Source organism: Eublepharis macularius, chromosome 1 (assembly GCF_028583425.1).
Source record: "Eublepharis macularius isolate TG4126 chromosome 1, MPM_Emac_v1.0, whole genome shotgun sequence".
In the NCBI taxonomy this organism is placed as follows: domain Eukaryota; kingdom Metazoa; phylum Chordata; class Lepidosauria; order Squamata; family Eublepharidae; genus Eublepharis; species Eublepharis macularius.
This window is the reverse complement of record NC_072790.1, coordinates 202643835-202664947: the sequence shown is the minus strand read 5'-3', so window position 1 is coordinate 202664947 and position 21113 is coordinate 202643835. Positions and strand designations below refer to the sequence as shown.

Below are 21113 nucleotides of genomic sequence, written 5' to 3'. Positions count from 1 at the left end.
AACGAAAACGACCCCTGAGAGCACAATAGGCACAAGGCATATCCGGGCCAGAGAATCGCCGCCTCGTCGCGCGAAAGGTCTTCGTCGGCTGAAACTGTCCCTCCTACGGATCCGTAGCCGACCACACGCGGGGAGGGAGATGGCACGGCAGGGTCCACGCGCGCGGGATTATGCGCATGCGCTTCAGTCACCCGGAACTTGTGGCGCTGAAGCGGCGGGGAATAGCAGCGGCGGCGGCGGCGGAGGCGTTTTCGCCGCCGCATCTCTTGGTGGTTGGCCAGGTAATGGGCTCCGAGCTGTTTCTGCCCCTTGGCCTCCGCTTTGGCTTCCCCGCTGATGGGGAGCGGGAGTGGCTGTGCTGTGTGGAACCGCCCGTCCTCCATTGCTTGCCGCTGGAATTGGCCCCCCGCCGTCTCTTCTTGGAGGGGAAGAATCGCGCCGCTGGGGCGTAGCGTTCGGTGCTCATTCTCTCCTCTCTTGCTTCTGACTGCAGCCTTTAAAGGAGGGGCTGGGGAAAGGGGATTGAAATAATGCCTCGTGGAGAGAATTCATGAGCGCCGGCTGAAAGGTTCTGTGAATGAGAACATAAAGCCGGTGCGTGGAAGTCACCAGTGGAGCCGCATAAAAATAGATTTAAAAAATCCGAGCTCTGTATTTAAATCAGATTTTTCTACTATTTAAATCTTTTTTGATCTTCAAATTCATATTGTTCGTCTGTTAAAATAATAAAATGGATTAAGCTTTTAACTTCCATTCTCAGCTTCTCTTGAAACTGATCTTTGGTTTGAATAGAATTCTCCATTGAATTAAAGCTTACTTTTCTGCGTAAAAGAGGAAAGCGTGCAAAATTGTCTTGGCTTCTGCAAAATAAATATGATGTGGTAGGGGCATGTGCTGAGCACTGCATGAAGCTATGAATGTTTCTGAGTGTTAAAATATGTAGTTTAGATGTGTGCTTTTCATCTTATGGAGAGAGATTTGCTTGGTATATGTAACAAAATTGTACAGGTGGTAGGCGTGTTGTGTGTGTTAATTCCAAAGTTGGTACAGATTCTGTATGCGTACAAATTGTATGTGCATAGACTCTGCCCCCTTTAGCTGTTTAGGAACTAGAGAGGATAGGCTAGGAAGGAGGAAATGTTAAAATACTGTACACTGTCCTTGGCTTTCAAGATGAGCACAAATAAACATAATGTGTAACTTTTTAGGAAGTTATCTTTTTCTTTAAGGGACAAGCACCTTTAATGTTTCGTTTATCAACATTTGCAATATGACGTATCCTCTTCTGCAGCAATGCACTAAAATGGTTTTCAAACAAAGAACAAATTCAATGTTTTCTAGTATTTTTTATTTTCTTTTTACACAGAATGTGGACCTTGAATATAGCTGTGTGCTGTTTGTTTCAGTTTCTACCCTGCATCTGTTGTGGGCTAGCAGTTTAAAAATGTAGCACAAAAAGCAAGCAAAATAATAAAAAGTTAATGTTTTGTTTTGATTTAGTTCTTACAGTTATGGAGGAAAGCCACAGTATTTACCTCTACAAGGTAAACTGTGCTAGGTTGGGGTGTTAACTGGAAGGAAAAATAAGTTCCTTTTTCATCATATGACTAAGCATGTGGAACGTTTCAAAACACTTTGATTCCTTTAATACCACAAAGCACTACCATCATAGCTTCCAGTTTGTCCTTTGTATTTGAAATTATCTAATCAGACAACCTTAGCTCCCACGTTCACATGACAGGAAGCTGGCACACACAACATGATGTGAGTGCTTCTCTTTATATGATGCTTGGTGTAACTACCACTGTGATGCAAAAATTTCCATGTTCATGCTAGCTTCTTGAAACTGATGTGAGAAAACCAGTGTTCCTTGGCATATAGCTTTAGAGGATACTGTTATGTATGTTGCAGACTAGTTTGCACCTCTGTGAAAATAGAGTTTTTGGATTTTTAAAACAAAATTGAAAATATGAGTCCAAATGGGTTCAGAAGCAGAACTATAATAATTAGATTTATTTTTAATTAATATTTTTCAGGATCAATGCACTTGTTACACTAATATATTTAGAGGCCATGTGTGAACCAACAGCTGCTTCACATATGCTTTGTTTTCTTACACAGTTCAGGGAAAATTAATGTGTACTTTTTGTGAAAATTGTCCAAGTGTGTTTTGAAGAAGCTGCACGTTTCAGATGGGCAACTTTAAAATGTTTAATTGATGCAAATATTACCTGGTTTTCATACAATAATACATATTATATGTTCTTTTTTCCTAAACACTTGTAGGAAATGTGGTGTGAAGTATTTTACTGTGTTGTGGATTTTGCTATCAATGTTCCTTGTATAGATTTAAAAGAACTGCTCAGAGTGGTCCTTGTTTTGCCTGATTACATACCTTTCTAACCAGATAATTCTTAACATTCATATAACTCTTTTCCTGAGTCTGCAAAATATTTTATAGTATCTAAGCAGTTGGTACAAGAAAGCTGTATGGTAGGCTGTTAATATCTTTCTGATATTACAGAAGTTGGATTGAAGATTGACAGTGTAGTATGTTGTTTAAGGCCACTTAATGAGCCTAGGAGATCTGTGGCCCACAGTTTACCTTTTTAATTGCTGCCTGTTTCTTGTACTAATGAGTTCAAGCAACAGATTTTTTAAAAAAGTATCTGTTAGTACAACTTTCATAAAAATGTAAGAAGCGGCAGTCAGTCAACCACATTGTGTATTAAATGGATCAACTCTGGAGCAAGTATGTTATGAATTGCAGTGGTTTTGGTGTAAACCAGGGTGGGTTAATAGTGTTGTGGGCTTTATTTTTATTAGATTCTTCATAGTTCAGAGATGTTTCATTTTTCTAAAAGAACAGTGTATGCTTAATTATTTTATAATGGTTGAGCATACCTAATCTGTGTTAAGTGGTCCTTAAGAATGCTTGCTTAAGAATGTACAAATTGCTTTTCTATATCAGGTCAGGCCTCAGGACTTATCCAGTCCTGCATTTTTTGCAAGAGATTCAGCAACCTGTGGGTGCTCAGTTGTTTTCTTCCTTCTGCCTCCCTCAGTGTAGATTAACCTTAGTTTTGTCTGTAGCAATAACTTGAAGAAAAATCACAGAAGAGTTGGCATACATGGTGTTGAATGAACTAATTATGAAAACTACCTGGCACTTATTTTAAGACACCAAGATGGTGTTTTTATAAGGTGCTGTTATTGCCATTGTGGGACATTTAGAGCACAAGTAAATTGAGATTAGCTGAACTTTGAGGTACCCAGAGAATTGGCATACTAAAAAAAATTAAGTGACCTTTGGGATATCCAACTTGATGCACTGATGCACAGGCTTTCTTGCTAGAAAGGTAGATAAGTTTTGGGAAAAGATATCTGTTGGTGGGTGGGAAGAGCATAAAGAAGCCATTAAGCAGTAAATCTAATTTTAAGCAAAAACCATATAGTATTACTGACAGGTAGGACTGTTGATATAAATCTTTGTGAGTTTGAATGTAATTAAAGCTTCATTATAAGCTTCTCCAGACTATATCCTTTTAGTTTAAACAATTAAAAATTAAATTCTGAATGAGGAGAGGGAGAGACAAAGACAAATAATACTCATTGTATAAATTATGCAAATTAACATAATGAAGAGCTTGGCAGTGAGCCTCTTTCTTGACCACTGGAACTCTTGCTCAGGTCTCCCTGAGATCTAGTTGGACACTGTCCACATGTTTTCCTACCTAGTTTTGCATGCTTGAGGGATAGAAAACGAGATCCTCAGGATACTGAATTTTGTACCAGTTACAGCATTCTTTGTTTGTGCTGTCTAAAATTGTGGCATGCACAGTGCTCTGGGGATATGCCCAACTTATAAAATCCACTTCCTCAAGTAGCATCTACATTGCTGTGATGTGTAAATGCACATTCTTAGCATTTACAAACAGTTGCAGGTAGCAAAATAGAATATACACTTAGTGTGGTATACAGCTTTTAGTACAAGATTTGCTTCCATATTGGTTTTGAATGTACCCACTGAGAATCTGGCCTAAGTAGAATGCAAAATGATGGATGAGAAGTCTGCCAAGCCCATAGCACAAAAGTGTTATTAATTGGCATTAGTTGAGCAGAGCTAGGAAAGTATTGGGTAAACAAAGTCCACAAGTTCAGGAACCGAGAGCATGAGGAATGTGTATGCCAGGCATGTATGTAGAAGAATATGCTGGGAGGTAGTGAGGGCTTTGAAAAGTATAGGTTGTTTCTTTCTGTGGAAAGGCAGCTCTATCTTTCAGTTTTGGTTCTTCAACATCTAGCATCTAAAGGTGCTGTAGAAAAGGATGTAGTTATGGATAACCCAGAAGCAGAGCTATAACTCTAGCAGTGGAAGAGCTCAGGCTGATGGGATATTATTTTTTTCTTTTTAAAGAAAGTGCAAAGCAGCAACAGGGAAGAAATATTTACATCAGATTGGTGCCAGGCACTTACAGACCAACGATGTGTCTAATCCTCGTCCTAAAAGTTTACAAAAAGATAGAAAAGTTAGGAGTTGGTAGATGAATAATGGGGATGAGGACAAGAAAGTTGACTCAGTATGAGTAACAGGGAAAGAAAAGCTGATGTGACTCAGGAAAGATTTTGCTAAAGATATGCAAAGGCTTGATATAGGAGAAGAGGAGGGGGATCAGGCATAGGGAGCAGTGCCGCAGAAAGCACAGCAGCACAAATGTGAGGAGGGGAGAAAAGGGGGCCGTCAGCGGATGAACATGTAGGAGATTAAGGGAGATCTGGCACCAGTTTAGGGGATTGCAGGAGAAATGGAAACTGGCAAGAATGAGTCTCAAGTTCATTTACATGAAAGGGGACTTGGAGTTGGCAAAGAATAGCACCAGTGACTATGATTTTTAAAAGATAACAAGAAAAAAAAAGATATCAAGTGAAGGAAAGGTTAGAAGGTATAAATAGAAGTACGAGGAAGATCCACTTAAGTGTATGGCTGCCAGCTGCTAAAGAGAATGGGGTGGAGTATAGTGCTGCTGAAGGGTGCCCTGAAGGGAAGGGAAGCAGTGCTAGCATGGAAGCGTCAAGGGAATTACCAATAAGTTGAAGAGATCTGTCTCATTAACTTTTTAAGAAGCTAGTGTCATCTGGGAACAGTTCTTTGGGCAGTTGAAGAAATTTGAGGTGAAGAAGCTAATGGGAACCAAATTCTGGCTTCTAATAATGACTAAGTAGAGACTGGTTGCTGAAGGTGGACAGTGTGGTAGCTCAGAGCTTACAGCACCTTCAAAATGGGCCTGTCAGAGCCCAGCAATAAGTGGGCTGGGGGTAGAGGAGCTTGGAGCATCTCTGGTGTCCCTCTCCTTCAGATCCGATTTCCTCTGAGTGTCTTGGCTCATCTCTGACTACAGGCCCTGACCTGGATAGGCCAGATGAGCCTGATCTCATCAGATCTCAGAAGCTAAGCAGGATCAGCCTTGGTTAGTAATTGATGGGAAATCTCCAAGAAACACCAGGGTTGTAGAGGCAGGCAATGGCAAACCACCTCTGTTAGTCTCTTGCCATGAAAACTCCTCCGGGGGTGGGGTGTCACCATAAGTCAGCTATGACTTGATGGCACTCTTCACCACCACTCTGACTACAAAGACCAACAGATTTTCTTTTACATGGCTTTCTAGCCACAACTATTTCCTGGCTTCCAAGAAAGCTCTTACTTGCCTTCCTCCAGGTCAGAGGAAGCAGGTGATAGTTAGAACCTGCTGCCTCTGGAAGGTTACTGCTTTTCACTATCCAGCACTCTGCTTACTTTCCCCTGTCATGGTCCTGCTCATGCATCTGGGACCTCAACAAATTGTGGAGCATCCTGAACTCCCTCAATCAGAAATCTGTTATAGTTAGTAGTGTGAATGGTGTGATTATCTTTGATTATCTTTATCTCTGATTATCTTTTTGGGATATCATCTTCCAAATTATTTACATGTGAAAGAATATTCACTGTTTCTGTATTAACAGGTGGGGCCCAATAAACTGTGAATAAAGCTCACAGAATGAAACTTTCCTGTCATCCCATCCTGCAGCAGCCCACTGAGCTTCTGGGGAGGGGTCATGGAACTCTTGCAAACAACATGGAGGGCAAAAGTGGGATCAGCAGTAGTTAGGAAAAATAGGTTTCCTCTGATGGAAGTGCCCTTCCACTGATAGAAAACAGTGGCTGTTTCTTTCACAGAGAGTTATCACCCTTTGAACTTGCTTTAACTCTAGTTGTCAAAATCTCCTAGCTTTTTTTTCTAAAAATCCATATTTGTAAAATGGACATTTTCCAAAGATGTGTAGGAAAATGTACAATTTTAATATCTATATAATGATGAAATATCAATATTTTAATTTTGTTTTTAACATTTTAATATCTGTATAAATAGCTGCTGCGTTGTCTGTGTTGTAACATTCCGCACACAATATTCTTTATGGAGGAAGTGGAAGGTTGCTCTGGAATGTGAGGAATTTGTCTATATAGCTCACCTATATGACACAGCCTGTCTGCCTTTTAAATTGTATAGATTCTTTTTTTTTCAGTTTGTTACTCGCTGCCCATTAAAACATCTGGAACAGGTTTGCTGATTTTTTCCCATAGTTTAAATGTGGCAGTTTTCTACTGTGAAATTACTACAGGCAAATGAGCATGCAGTGCCATTAACAGCATGCAAAGTGTGCTTCAAGTAGAGGAAAGGCTACTTGTTAGGCATTCATTATGAAACATCTCACCTTGTCCGGGAGGGTTTCTCCTTCAAGCCGCTTCCCGCCCCGAAGATCTCTGGCATTGATTGTGTGGGCCTGGTGTGGAATGCCAAGGAGAGTTTGGCCGTCTGCTTGGTGTACCGACCGCCCAGCGCACCAGCAGATGCCTTACCGCGCCTGCTAGAGGTGGTTGCTGGGTGGGCCTTGGAGTACCCCAGGTTGATGGTGCTGGGGGATTTCAATGCCCATGTAGATGATGCCACCTTGATACAGGCCATGGCAACACTGGGACTCTCCCAATTTGTATCGGCACCCACACATGAAGCAGGCCACACGCTAGATCTGATCTTCGGGATGGGATTGGATGTGGTTCTGGATAAAGTAGAGTTGGTGCCATGGTCAGACCACGCGGTTGTGAAGGCCCGGCTGGGCGTGCCACCCCCCTCCTGCAAGGGCGGTGAGCAAATTTTTGCTCGCCCGCAGAGACTTATGGACCCAATTGGGTTCCAGAATGCTCTGCGGGAACCAATGCTCCACGGTGGTTCATTAGATGAGCTAGTGGAGGGCTGGCAAGTCCGGCTCTCTGAGGCCTGTTACCAGAACTGCTCTTTATTATAGTGGGGAATTAGCTGTAGCAGTCTGTAACTTAAAATAAGCGCGGATCTTAACCTATGTCTACGGAGGTCCCGATCCCAGACACTCTAGTGAAAAAGAGGCAGACTACAAATAAGGTTCCAAACACGTGTATTTAGTGTGGCGTAAGCCTAAACTGGCACAAGCATACAAAGAACATACAAGACCTAAGAAACACAGAGTAGGAAATATAGAGACTTTCGCATTAGCGGGTTCCCAACGATGATAAGGGAAATACTCACAATCCTGGAGCGAAGCAGAGACACAGCAGCGAGGGTGGCCCAATGCCAGCACTGGGACCACAGACGGACAGCAAGGAAGTCTGGATAGGAATGGCCTAAGCACCGAGTGGTCTGGGAGACCAGCTTAAATACCCCAAAACGTACCCTGGTGCTGGTGCTGTACTTGGTGGTTCTCACAGATTAAAACAAAGGGTCTAATGGGTCACTGAATGGCTTGGATGGGCCACTTTAGCAATCAGATCGTGATACGTGACACCTCAGGAAGAGGGGACAAAAGAGGGAGGGGGAAATCCAAGTGGGCTGAAAGGATGTTCCAGCGGACAGGGCTTGTCCTGATGTCATCAGCTTCTGGAATGCGGAGGTTTCTTTGAGATGCATTCTCTAAGTGCTTGGGATGGTCGGCACTTAGTTCTTCTCCGGGGCGGCTCCTAAGATATGCAGAGCGGGGCGAGGTACTCTCGCTGCGGACGTGGTGTGCCCGCTTCACCGAAATGGCTTCCCAAAGCAGTCTTCTTCCCAGGGTCTTCTGGCTGCCTGAGAACATGGATGCCGGCGGGGCATAGCTGAGGCTGGTTTGCAGGCTGCCCGGTAGCGAGGGCAAGCTCGGGGGCCGGCCCGTGGGAGGCTCCAGGCGGGAACTGACCAGGGAGCGCCTAGCCAGGCTCGCTGGAGGTTTCCCCGGCAGGCGCCCGGCTGCTAGCAGCGGCTTGGGCCCATATGAGGCAGGCTTCCATGGAGGCAGGGGGAACAATACTTAAAACACAGTCCAAAGCAAGGAACAGGCACGGTCCGTGGCAGATGGCAATGCAGGCTCGGGGAACACAGTCCAAACGCACACTAGGAAGTCCAGATACAGGTCAGGGCAGGGCTGCCCAGAAAGAGAGTCCTCTGTGCAGTTATCCAAACATGGAGTCAGTAAACTACACAGTCTATTGCAGCAGTAAGGCAATTGACACGCAGGCAGGAAACTGACACGTGTATTAACACACACACACGTGTAAAGCAATCTTTGGTGTAGCAGTGAAACAGCAATGCAGGAAACTTTAACACAATTCATGGCAGGCTTTAAAGCAGGGGAGGGGGCCTACTTGGCAACAATTCCCCCCCTCGGAGACCCCGTGACGTCAGGTGCGTGGGTCTCCGAACTTGACTTCAAAGGCGAGGTGGTCGGCAATGTCCGGTGGTCGAGCTTCGAGCGAAGGAGTGGGAAGGGAAGGGGGAGGAGGCGTCACTCAAAAATTTAGTTTGGAGAACCACCTAACCGAATAAGTGCAATTTAGATCAGCCAATGGGCTGCAGGTCTCTGGGTTCACACCAGGAGGTGTGCTAAGTGCAATCATCAGAATAAATAGTAATAATTCATAGCAATAGTAATTCATAGTGATATAAGCAGCAATGAGCAATTCATGTATACAAGCAGCAATAATTCATATCTGTGTACATTGGTCAATCCATACATGGGAATACTTCATACGTAACTCATGATGGGTTAAAAGCATTAAAAACCAGGAGCAATTCATATACATGGATTAATTCATAAGCATAAGATTAAAAGCAAAGGCAATTCATGGATACAATTCATGAATGTAAGAATAAAAGCAGGCTACTTCATAGGAAGTTAAAACAAAGCTCATAGGTGAGGGAACAACTCATATAAGGTGAAAAGTGCAAGTGAGGCATAGACCAATTCATAGAGGGTAGAGCAATTCATAAATGGTTAAAATCATAAATATATATATATATATGATAAAAGCAATAGACCAGGAAGTTAAAACCAACTCATAGATAAAAGCAGCAATGATAAAAGCAAGTGCGAGGAAACAATTCATGAGGGTAAGCGGCGGAGGGCTCATGGGGGCAGAAAAATAAACTTCGCAATTAAAAGACCAATTCATACAGTCAGATTAAAACCAAAATCATAAAAAGAGACCGTTCATGGGAGGTCCCGGTTAAAACCAAATTCATAAAATGATAAATAGGCTAGAATTACCTCGGCGGAGGGAGTCAGGTTAAAAAGGCAATTCATAAGGTTAAAATCAAATTCATAAGGATGAAGTTAATAGGGGGTGATAAAAAGGATCCCAGTTCATGGAAGGATCATGGGCGCACTTGCAGTAGATAGAGGGAGGGGCTAGTTCGGGGCTAAATTCATGGGAGTGAAATTCATAAAAGCAATGGAAAGAAATTCATAGAACAATAGAACAACAAAGATCACAGACGGCTCAGTCTGCAGTACAGCTGCTAGACTGGGTTGCATATTTACAAGAACAAGCAAGCTTAGTCCATGTGCTCCAAAATACACTTCCACCCCCCCTTGCTGTCTGCGTCAATCCGCAGAGCAGGGTCGGTGAGCGGCGAGAAGGGCTTCAGACACACAGTTCTAGTCCTCATGGAGGTGGCGCTGCTGGCGGTCGTTTGGAGACGGGCCGTGGGCTGGGAGGCAGAGAAATATGTCCTCCCCTAGTCCACAAGAGGGCCTCGGAGCGGTGTCCGGCAGCAAAGCGTCCATGGGGCTGGTTCAGGATCCGTACACATAATAAAACCTAGTCATAGTTCATAACAACATAAGCAAATGAACAAGGGTTAAAGGAGGGCGCCAAGAACAACCCTTAAGGCAAGAGGAGGTCTGGATTGTAATGATCCAAACGGTAGGACAGTTGGAGTTGCTGGAGCTGTCGGCGGCTCCAACAGCCCAAATAAAGCAGTGAGGCGCATAACAAAACTTGGAAGGCCAAAATAACGATGATCGGGTGCAAAGCCAAATTGTAAATTCCAGTGGCAGTGGGGCTCCAGCCAAAGAGGGTTTCCCACCACGAGTGCTCACCGGTGGTCTTGATTCGTTGGACCAGGTCCAGGATCTCCTTTCCGTTGTGGGACACAACCAAAGCAGTAGTATCCCCGTCCCTCTGGATGCTCTGGAGGGTGCGGTGGAGCTGAGGGTGGGTCAGGAGCTCGTGGATTAGCTCCAGACCGATGCCAAGGGAGACTGGCTTCACATAACGATAGATGGAGGGTGCCACCAGGATCTCTTCTTGGGTCCAGACCGGTACCGTGTAGGTGAAGTCGCAGGCTGCTACCGAAGACAGGTTGCAGAAGCAGCGGTTGACTCCCGGGATCACGGGCTTGAGCTGGAACGAGTTCAGGATCACAAAATCGCAGGCCGTTCGCACGCAGGCACATCCTTTCCCAAGGTAGATCGCAGCGGTGCTGTTCTCCCGGACGACCTCGAAAGAGCACTCGTTGAGGGCGTCGACTTGCGGGGCTACACAGGGGTGATGCGGTGCAAAGGCTTGGTCCTGGCAAATGAAGCCGGTCTGGTCTCGATGCTGGCACCCTTGGAGGCTGACGAGCTGCCATCCGGTCGGGGTGAAGCGGGCCCAATGGTCGGGGTGGCGGGCGTAGAGGACTTCGGTATCGCTGACTTGGAGTCCCAGAGGCACGACTGGGTACACGTGGAATGACTCGTGCGCACTGGCCGTTAATAAAAATAATTTAAGCTCCTGGGTGGTCAGTGAGAATGAGGAATTTACGAGAGACCACCAGGATTCAAGCTCCAGTTCTATGGGTGACAATTTGGGCATAATCAATCTTTTAATTTCCAGGGGCAAGTGCCCGTCCGTGGCTTGCCGAATTAGCCCCATGGCCGCAGCCTGGTTTAATTGTTGGGCTTGCATACATGCCATGGCTATTGACACGTTGCGTTCAAAGGATTGCGTTCCCTTGAGTAGCAGAGAAAAATCTCTTTCAATTTGACTCTCCCAGTTAACTAAAATGGAGCTGATCTCGTGTTGCCCATTTGAAATGGAATTTAGGGACTGCACCACCGGTTTACCTAAGTCGGAGATGCTAGTCGTGACATGGGCAAACTTATTAGCGAGAGTCTCAATGTTGACCGAATCCATGATTGCTAAGCCTCCGGCTGCAGGAGCAGTCCAGTCGGCGATGCTTCGTCTGGCACGCGAGAGAGAGGGAGAGGGATCGATCCACAGTTGTAGCCATGCATTCCAACCCTTGCTACCGGCCTCCAGATAGGGAGCGCACTGCGGCAGCCTCTGGGTTACATTTAGCTCAGCTAAGTCTATGCGGATCTCTTTTAAAGACATTTGCGGGCGGACTAGAACTCTCTCTCGAATGTCAGTTTTCAAAACATGGGAGCCCACTATATGCGTGCCGCCTTGGCTTAATTGTTCATTGCTAGCAATCAAAGGGTCAATTTGGATGGCGTGGGTCTCCTGGGTCCGGATCAGCAGGGAGTAATTGCCTGGTTCGTGAGTCAAATTTACAAAGAGCAGCCCAAGCCGGTGAAATTTCTCTACTAGGGGCTTGGTTTGGCATTCGGGCGTCTGTTGAACCAGTATCCAATCGGGTGGGCCGTGTTTGGCTAGGTCTTCCTCCTTTACAATCCAGGTCAGGTTCTCCCAGCGCTCTATAGCAAAGGAGAGAACTGCACCTGAAGGGGGCGTGATAGTGACAGATGCAGACTCAGTGGTAGTAGTGCCTAGTAGGATGGTCATTCTAAAGGGGTCTCCTGCCTTCCATACTGCGGCCGACACTAGAATAACTTCACAGTATGGTCCGAAAGCCTCAGTGACAAATGGCGAGGTTTCGACATTGGCAGGGGTGGTATATTTGTCTACCACCGGGACTGTGGTGGGGGCTGGCCTGATACGGGGAAGGAACATACATGGAATCGGAGCAAGTGGTGACACTGTGTCAGTAGGTGAATAGCATACTAATTCTTGGGACATAGTTTTGACTCCCACACATAAAATAACAAGCTCTGGGGGTCGGATCCACTGCTCTTCACAACTGCGGAAGTTAGTGCGATCCGTAGGGGTGGTCATATTACTCTGCTGCACAACTTTGCAGACCATCATTTCATTCCTTGCTAGGGTATTGATACATCTCCAGTGGGGGTAGGGCATTAATTTGGATGGGCGTCCCTCTATTAGGGGGCCTGCCAGCATGAGCAAACACAGAGTAACCAGGTGCCTCATCTCCTGGCCTTCCTTTTCCTTTTGTGGTGAAAATATCCTGGGGAGACCTGCGGATATAAGTACAGGTTCCCTGAGTTTCTTGCAGCAAAATAAATGAAGTGGAATGGGGGAAAAGGGAGGGTGTATTTCTGCCAGCACTGTATGTTAAGCGGGGTTCGAACGAGAAGTCCCAGGGGCACTAAGCGAGCCTTCCAGCTTGTTGCTCTGGGGAACTCCTGTGCGGGGGCTTCTTCCTAAAGCATGTATATTTCAGAGGGTAACGTCTTTACGTCGAGCAAGGGTTGGCTGTGCGTTAGGCGGGATTATGCAAACTCGCCCCAGGGGTCCCTGGGTGCCTAGACTATGTGGCCTTCAGGTGCCCCTTGCTCGGTGGCGGGCTGTTTTTATTTTGCGGGCTGAGGGCTATCGGTCCGGCTCAGCCTGGCTTTGCCGTTTTAAAAGGAAAAAAACTAGAGAGCGGTTTCCATTAACTATAAGGGTTGCTGCAGACGGGGGCCCTCGCTTTAATTTTCAAAAATAGGCCTTCGTCATATATTTGCAGGACAACCAATTTTTGGAGGGACTCCCTCGGGAGGCCCCATTTTCTGGTTTAAAAAAAGGTACACCGGGCAAAAAGAAAAATATACTGAGCAAAAAGAAAAATACACGGAGCAAGAAGCATACGGGTGTGGGGTACTTTCGGGTTGCCCTTACTTGGGGTGCCTGGCAGGGCTTCATTATAACTTCAACATGTCTCCCCCCCTTCTTTTCCCTTATACGGTACGGGCAAGGGAAAAGATATCAGTACGTGGGGCAAGCGGCTGCTGGCGGAAAGGGCCGAAGTGGAGCCGAAGGTGCTCGGCAGCGTTTATCGAAAAGCGGCGGAGGCGGCCGAGATCTGCCGGCGCCACTGGGTCTGAGTTATTCGGGGGTCATCTTGGCGCGGGGGATCCTGGCTATGTAAATGAGGCACGCTGCCCCTTGTGCGTGGCGAACGCACCCCAATAACACATTCCAGAGGTAACATATTTACAAAATACTGGCGGGTCTTTTACTTTTGCACTAAAGCGTACTGGATGGTGGCGCCGTATAGCAACTCACCATGACGAATATGAACATTAGTAAAAGAGGGATGTTGGGTCTTCGGGGGGTCCTTTTCCAGGGGAGGCACGGCCCTCAAAGCCAAAGCCGACCATCATGCGAAAGCGTGGGTCTGGCAGGTGAGACCCCGAATCTACGTAGATGCGGGATCTTCACCAGCACGGCGGGTGAAATGTTTTCAAACAAAGAAATCACCTTTTTTGGTGGTTTCAACGTTGGAAGACTGCATTCACTTTTGGTCTAAAGCCTCTCCAAACACTTTCACACACAGCAAATCTCTTTTGCCTGTGCAATTTTTTCTGAACACGCGGCTTAAAATCCAATTAAGAATCACTTTCGGTGGTGGTCCTATTTGGCTTTGGTTGCCGTGTTTCCCCCTAGGGTCCCAACTGTGGGGCCCGCCTAATAAAGTTAAAGAATAGAACTGGAAAAGCGTTTGACATTCACATCTACATATTCTGTTGTTTTTTTTTTTATACTAGAGCTACAAAGGTCTGGTCTAAGGGGACACAGGGTATCTCTGGCCCAGGGTGAAGGGACGTCTGGCGAATCACTGGGCAGAGGGGGGCTGGGCTGGCGGCGGCTCCCCCAGGGTCATATACTGGTGGGGCGGTCTGGAGCGGCTTCCCTTTCCATTCCTTTAATTGAGAGGCATGGAAGTATTTTAGCCAAGTGCCTCCTGTCTTCCTCTGGATAGCTACCTGATAGACGGCTGGAGAGACTCTTTTCGTGATTGGGACGGGGCCTTGCCATTTGGCGGCTAGTGAGTGTGCCTTCTGTGAGAACTTTCTATATAAAACGAGCTGTCCTTCCTCCCACTGCCTGGGGTTCCTGACCCATCCTAGTTTGCGGTCCATATCCTTCTGAGCTGTGCCTAACTTCTGGGCCACTTGCATGTGGACGGCGTGTGTGGATGAGATGAGGTCCTGAACCCAGGCGTCATTAATTACTACGGGCTGCATATCAGAAGGGAGCTGCGTGTCTAGCCAGAAGGCTTCTGGGAGCTGCATTTTCCGTCCTGTCATGACCATATGGGGCGTGAGCCCGTGAACTGCGGTGGTGCCTCTGATGGCCATTAGAATTATGGGGAGTTTTTCATCCCAGTCTCTCCCGGAGGAGCGAACCATCTTGCGGAGAGCCTCCTTGAGGGTCCGGTTGGTTCTTTCTATGGCGCCGGAAGCCTGGGGATGGCCGGCTATGTGAAAGCGTTGTTGGATGCCTAACGCCTTGCAAAGTTCCTGGGTTACTTCTCCGATAAAATGTGAGCCCAAATCGGAATCCATGACTCGTACAGTGCCCCATCTCGAAAACACATTATTGAACAGTAGTTTGGCCGTGGTGGCTGCAGTGTTATGCTTACACGGGAATGCCTCGACCCATTTACTAAAGGGATCTATGACAGTGAGACAGTAGCGATTGCCGCGGGGAGTGGGAGGAAGGGGACCGATAAAGTCAATCTGTATACGAGCCCAGGGTCCATCAATTCTCTGATGCTGGAGGGGAGCTCTAGGTCCAGTTGGGTCTGCATTGACCATAGCACAAGACAGACAGTTGTCCACCCATTGTGCTACTTCGGTACGCATGCTAGGCCACCAACCAACCTCTTTGACCCTCTCCAGAGTCAGATCCTTGCCTCGGTGTCCCTGCTCGTGGACAAACTGAATCAGGTCGGCCCTGACTTCCAGTGGCACTACCCAGTGGCGTTCACCGGCTGCATCTACTGCCCAAACTATGCCTTCTTCTTCTCGGATCAATAGTCTTCCTGTCTGATCTCTTCCTGCGGCTAGGAGGTCAGCTACTTCTGGGTCAGATATCTGCAGTTGTGCTAGGTCTAGTGTTCCTGCGATTCCCTGAGCCTGGCTGCGGGCTTGTGCCCGGGTGGTGACAGGGTGGAGGGGACAGTCGGTGGCCGGTTTCGGTAAGGGAGCATTCTCCGTGGCGGCCGTCTTGGCTGCAAGGTCTGCCTGGTCATTCCAATAAGCGGTCTCTGAGTTTGTCTTTTGGTGTCCTTTAACATGGGTAACCTGCGTTGGGCCTGTGCGGGACTGAAGGAGCGCGGCTACTTGCTGCCATAGCTGTAGGTGGGCTACGGGTTTCCCATCACTAGCTCTCCACCCCTGATTCTGCCACACCGGGAGCCAGACCGTGGCGGCTTTGGCCGTCCAATCCGAGTCTGTGTAAATGGCAAGTGGGCTTTCTGGGGGCTCAAACTCAAGCACTGCCAGAAGCGCTTGCACCTCAGCCGCTTGGCTGGAATGGGGGCGGGCTGGACCCTTTAGAGTGCATGCGTCGCTCACTCGCACGGCGCCGTAGCCTGTCCGAGGGGAGCCTCCAACGTGAAAGGAGGAGCCGTCGCAGAACCAGCATGTGAAGCCGTTCAGTCGGGCTTCCTGTAGCGGGACTCCCCAAGTGACTGGCCAAACAACCTGCGGTGGCGGGTCCAGGGGGCACTCGTGCTCGGTCCCGGTTACTAACAGGCCATAGGGGGCTGGTGGCTCAGTGGTTTCCTTTTTAAACTCTACTCCGCGGTTAACCAGGGCCAGGGTCCACTGTGCTATGCGGGCGTTTGAGACTTGTCCATCTTGTATTTTGCCAGACAGAATATATTTGAGGGGCGTGTGAGTGGTTTGAACTATTGTGCGTGAGCCTCCTATGATAAATTCCCAGTGGGTCAGACTCCAAACTAGAGCAAGGCAAGTCTTTTCGCATGGGCTGAACTTGGTCTCTACTGAAGTTAGGTTACAAGAGGCATAGGCTACTACTCTAGCGGCTCCCGCTTGCTGCTGGGTGAGCGTGGCTCCTATGCTCTTGTCTGACACGGCTAACTGAATAAAGAATGGCTGGGTAACATCTGGATGGGCTAGGGCCGGGGCTGCAGCTAGGCTGCGCTTCAGTTCGGCTAAGGCTGTCTGTTGATCCGGTCCCCACTCCCAGGGAGTGTTCTTCTTAAGGAGAGCATAAAGGGGGCGAGCCTTGTCTGCAAAGGACTCGATGAAGTCTCGGGAAAAGTTAAAAGTTCCTAGAAGGGCTCTGAGGGAGGGGACATCGGTGGGTGCAGGCAGCTTGGAAATGACCTCCATTCGCTGGGCGTCCGGGGTGCGACCCTCGGGTCCCAGGGTCAGACCCAGGTACTTGACGCTGGTCTGAACCAATTGGGCCTTTTCCCTGCTTGCCTTGAACCCAGTCTCGCGGAGGAGTTCCAGGACTTCCCTGGTGATTTGGCGGGCTAGTTCTTCCGTAGGGGCGTGGACTAAAATGTCATCCACGTAGCTCAGTACGTGGGGCCTCGAGGAAGGTTGGAGGCGTTCCCACATCTGAACCACATGGGCATGACAAATACTAGGGCTGGAGTGGAATCCCTGGGGTGTCCGCTTGAATGCGTATTGCTGGCCGCGGAAAGTGAACGCGAACTTGTACCAGCAAGACTCATGCAACCGGATGGAGTGGAAAGCGTTGGCCAGGTCTATGACCGAGTAGAACCGGGACCCAGCGGCAATGGCCGTCAGGATCTCGTTGTACTTAGCCACAACCGGGGCAACTGGAGGGGTGGTGGCATTCAGGGCCTGGAAGTCGACCGTCATTCTCCAGGTCACTCCATCTGCTTTCAGAACTGGCCACAATGGGGCGTTGCAGATGGACTGCATCGGGAGTATGACGTCCCACTCAAGGAGTCCTTCTATGGTCTTGGCTATCCCTGCCTCGGCTTCAGCTGGGTACTTGTACTGTCTTTGGGGAGGGGGGTCCTTTCCTTCAATCAGGACGCAGGCGCCCTTCACTATCCCACACTTGGCTTTGTCTGTCACCCAAACTTCGGGAAAGTCCTGAACCCAGGGGTCTCCTGTGATGGGGGCGAGAGGCAAAGGGGCCTTAAGGGCTGCACATCGATGGACTGCATTGACGAAGTCTGGGCCTCCCGGGATGCGCCACAGGAGCCCGTTCGCTAAGTCAATGGTCAGTCCCTCGGCTCGGAAGAACGGCATACCCAAGAGTCCATCATCTTCTCCCCGGTTTGCGCATGCCGAAATCCTGGTGGCCAGGTTCCCAACGGAGAGGGGGATGTCCTGCCAGACCGGGGATTCTTGCATGCCGCCTCCGAAACCGGCGAGCTGCATGGTAGTAGAGGTTTGAGTTCCCTTTGTAACTAAGGTGGGCCGGAGTATATTAAGTGAAGCTCCGGTATCTATGAGGAGGGTGGCAGGCTTCTTCTTTTCCCCGAGAGTCCCGATCCCTGCCTTCACTGTCGGTCTCCCCCATGTGTCCGGCTTTAGTTTGGCAACTATGCCCACGGAGGGAGACTGGGACTCGGGGCGACCCTATTCTGATCCTGCGCCCTGGTCTGTGAAAGTGGCACTTTCTCTAAAGGGGTTGTTGGGGCTCGGGCGTTCCCAGACCACAGCTATCGGGGGACTCGAGAAGGGAGGGTCTGGCGGTAAAGGGGGCGCCGACGGGGGTACTGGGGGCTGCTGCTGGTCTTCCCACTCCATGATCGCCTTCATTAGAACGGATGTGGGCTTTCCATCGAATAGCTCCATGTTCGCTCCAATGTTTTTGAGGCGCATCCAAAGTTCCCAACGGAGGGGGTCCCTGGACTGGGGCGTGCTGCCGCGGTCCCGGTAGCCCTCGTGGTCGCCCTGTGATGCTCCCCAAGCGTTAGACTGATCTGGAGGTGGGTAGACCTGATGGTTGTACGGGTGCGATGCTCGAGAGTGAGAAGGGGCTAGGGGCGCATCCTGTGATCGGGGCTCGTGGGGTCCCTGCTGGGAGGAGGAACCGTAACTCGGGGTGGGTGCAAAGGAAACTCCCAGGCGGTAGTCCCTTGGCCCTCTTCCCCGGTTAAAACTGCTGCTCCTTCCCCCCAGGATTCCTCCCCTTGTCTTCGAGTACGAGTTGCGTCCCTGCGGTCGGTACTGAGAGTGGGGGCCATGATTGGCGTAAGTGACTGCACTTATCGGCTCGCTCTCCTTCCTACGAGAGGCCGGGGACTTCACATGGCGGATTGCTCCGGTCTCTCGCAATAGGCCAGCAATGCTCCTGATGCGAGCTTCCAGGTCTCCCCATGAGATGCTCCCAGGTTCTACTCCTGCCAGGGCTAGGCGAGTGGTGCTGTTGAGCCCATCTATGACTGCCCTTCTGAATTCTAGCTCATCGAAGTCGGGTACATCGCTTGCATCTAGGTCTACTTCGTCTGCTAGCTCAGCGAGAAGCTGCTTCCTAGCTAAGTATGCCTCTGGGTCCTCTCCGGGCTTTTGGGACTCTGCAATATACAGGGCCTTTAAACTCTTGGTGGGCCATAGGAATGCACATAACTCCTTGATGGACCCATACTGACTGCGGGTGGCTAGCCTTCGGTTGGACACGTAGGCATTGAGGGCTGTGACTATTTCGGGGCTGGCGCAGTGGCGGGCCAGTTGGGCCACATCGGAACCACTAGCGGAGGGCTGGGAGGTGGTTACGTGAGTGAACCACTGGATGGCCGTGTCTCGGTTCAAGGGCCCCATACGATCTGCTATGGCTTGGAGCTCATCGGGCCTCCAATTGCGGGTTTCCTTAACGACCCGGTCTGTTTTCCTGCCGTCCTCGTCCATGGATACAATTTCCTTAGTAGCTATCGGATGGAGGGGCTGTGGGGCTTCCTCGGGCTGGGGCGACTGAGATGCCCAGCTATCCTTACTATCTTCTGGGAGGGCCAAGAGGGCTGAGGGGTGCACGGCGGAAATTACGGCCTGTTGCATCCCCAAGTGTCGCTTCAGGGCCTCTAGCTCCCTCTTACAAGCTGAATGGTCCGCGGCTGCGGTTTTAGACTGGTTGTGGTCCGCCATGAACCGGGCGGCATGGGTGAGCTTAGTAATCTCTTCTTGTCCCTCAGTTAGTGCGTGCTCAGCCATATCGGCACGAGCGGTGGCCGCTTCAGCCTTGTGCTGAGCGTCCTGGAGGGCAGTGGTTAGTCCTTGCTTCTCTAATATGAAATTGACGCGTTCGGCGCGCCACTCAACTGCTCTTCTCTCGTACTCTTTTTCCTGTTCGGTTAGCTTGGTCCTGAGAGTCTGGATTTCTAGACGCAAGGCGTCCTGCTCTCGCTCTGACCTTTCCTCTAGCTCCTCCTGCGTGGTTTGTAACTTACTAATTAGGGACACGCTGTCCTGTAGGGCAGTGAAAAGTGCCCAAGCTCCATATCTGTCTTTTTTACTTGACTTGGGTTTCTCCTTTTCACAGAAATCTTGGAAGGCGCTTCTGACTATCTGGAGCGGGTCGGGTCCCTTGAAGGAACCGGCTTCCCAAGGGCAATCTCCCTTCTTAACTAGCCACTTCTCCAGGCGGGGCACGGTGGGGTTTGCCCGGTACATTTTTCCTTTTAGTTTAAAGCTGACCTCGGGGGGTTAAAGAGTGGATCAGCGACACCAGGGGTGGGGCGATTAAAAGCTCCCTATACGTTTTCCCGTCTAGGGGCCGTTCAGAGGTTATTTTCCTTCGGGTCCTCGGGGATTCTTACACTGGATTCTTAGGGGTTTTCAACAACTTTTCCTCTCTATGTTCCTTTGGGAGGTTTATCCTTCCCTCGGGTCCTCAAGGATTTTTAAACTGGGTACTACACAGGGTTTTTACCAGGGGGTGCTTTCAAGGGTCCTACTTTTAGGTTTACAAGGGTATTTTTAATGGTACCACACTCAATCCTTCTCCACCGGGGGAGAGGGGAAAATTCCTATTCCCGTTTCAAGCTTGCCTACAAGCCACGGGACCAGGAAAAGTTTACTGGCTCAGAAGGTGCTCCCAAGCTCTCTAAGCCCAAGAACAAAAACGCTCAGTGCTCCCAAGCCTCTGCTCAGAAGCCAAAGCTCAGGGGTCTCCCAAGCCTATACTCGGAAAACCAAAGCTCAGGGGTCTCCCAAGCCTCTGCTCAGGCAACCAGAAATGCTCCCAAGCCTCTGCTTAGAAACTGAAATGCTCCCAAGCCTCTGCTCAGAAGCTACAAATGCTCTCAAGCTCTCTAAGCCCAAGAACTAAACTCAAAGTGTCCCCAGGCCTCGTGCTCAGAGACAAACGGTTAAATTGTCTCCAAGCCAAGACCAAACGACTAAAGCGCTCAAGGACTGCCTCTGCAAGTCCCCAAGCAAAAGTGCCCAGGAGTAAAGCTTACTGTACTCCCAAGCGAGGTGCGCTCAAGAGTTCAAACAACTCCCAAGCAAAAATGCGCCCAAGAGTCCTACTAACTCTCAAGCGAGGTGCGCCCACGAGTCTGACTTAAAACTCGCAAGCGGAAAGGCGCCCAAGAGTCTACCTTAAAACTCTTAAGCACGGTGCGGCCGGCTGCCGTGGGGCTTCAGGAACCTGGCTTTAGATTCCCAAAGCTATACTGACTGAACGAACGGACTATCGATCCCTTCACGTTTCCTCCGGAGCGGGGATTGAAGCCTAAGTGCTGGCAGGAACGGGGTTTGGA

The 21113-nt window shown here is 49.0% G+C and overlaps 1 protein-coding gene across 2 annotated transcripts in view; it reads left to right on the top strand.

Annotated features, from left to right (window-relative positions):
• Window positions 1-209: 209 nt before the first annotated feature.
• LOC129332864 (cullin-9-like) overlaps window positions 210-21113 on the top strand; it is a 116170-nt gene continuing 95266 nt past the window's right edge. Inside the window, exon 1 of one of the 2 annotated variants that reach the window (XM_054984173.1) lies at window positions 210-281. The gene's annotated coding sequence lies outside the window, so the exon portion shown is untranslated. The remainder of the gene's footprint in view (window positions 282-21113) is intronic. The other variant, XM_054984165.1, reaches the window with a different exon arrangement.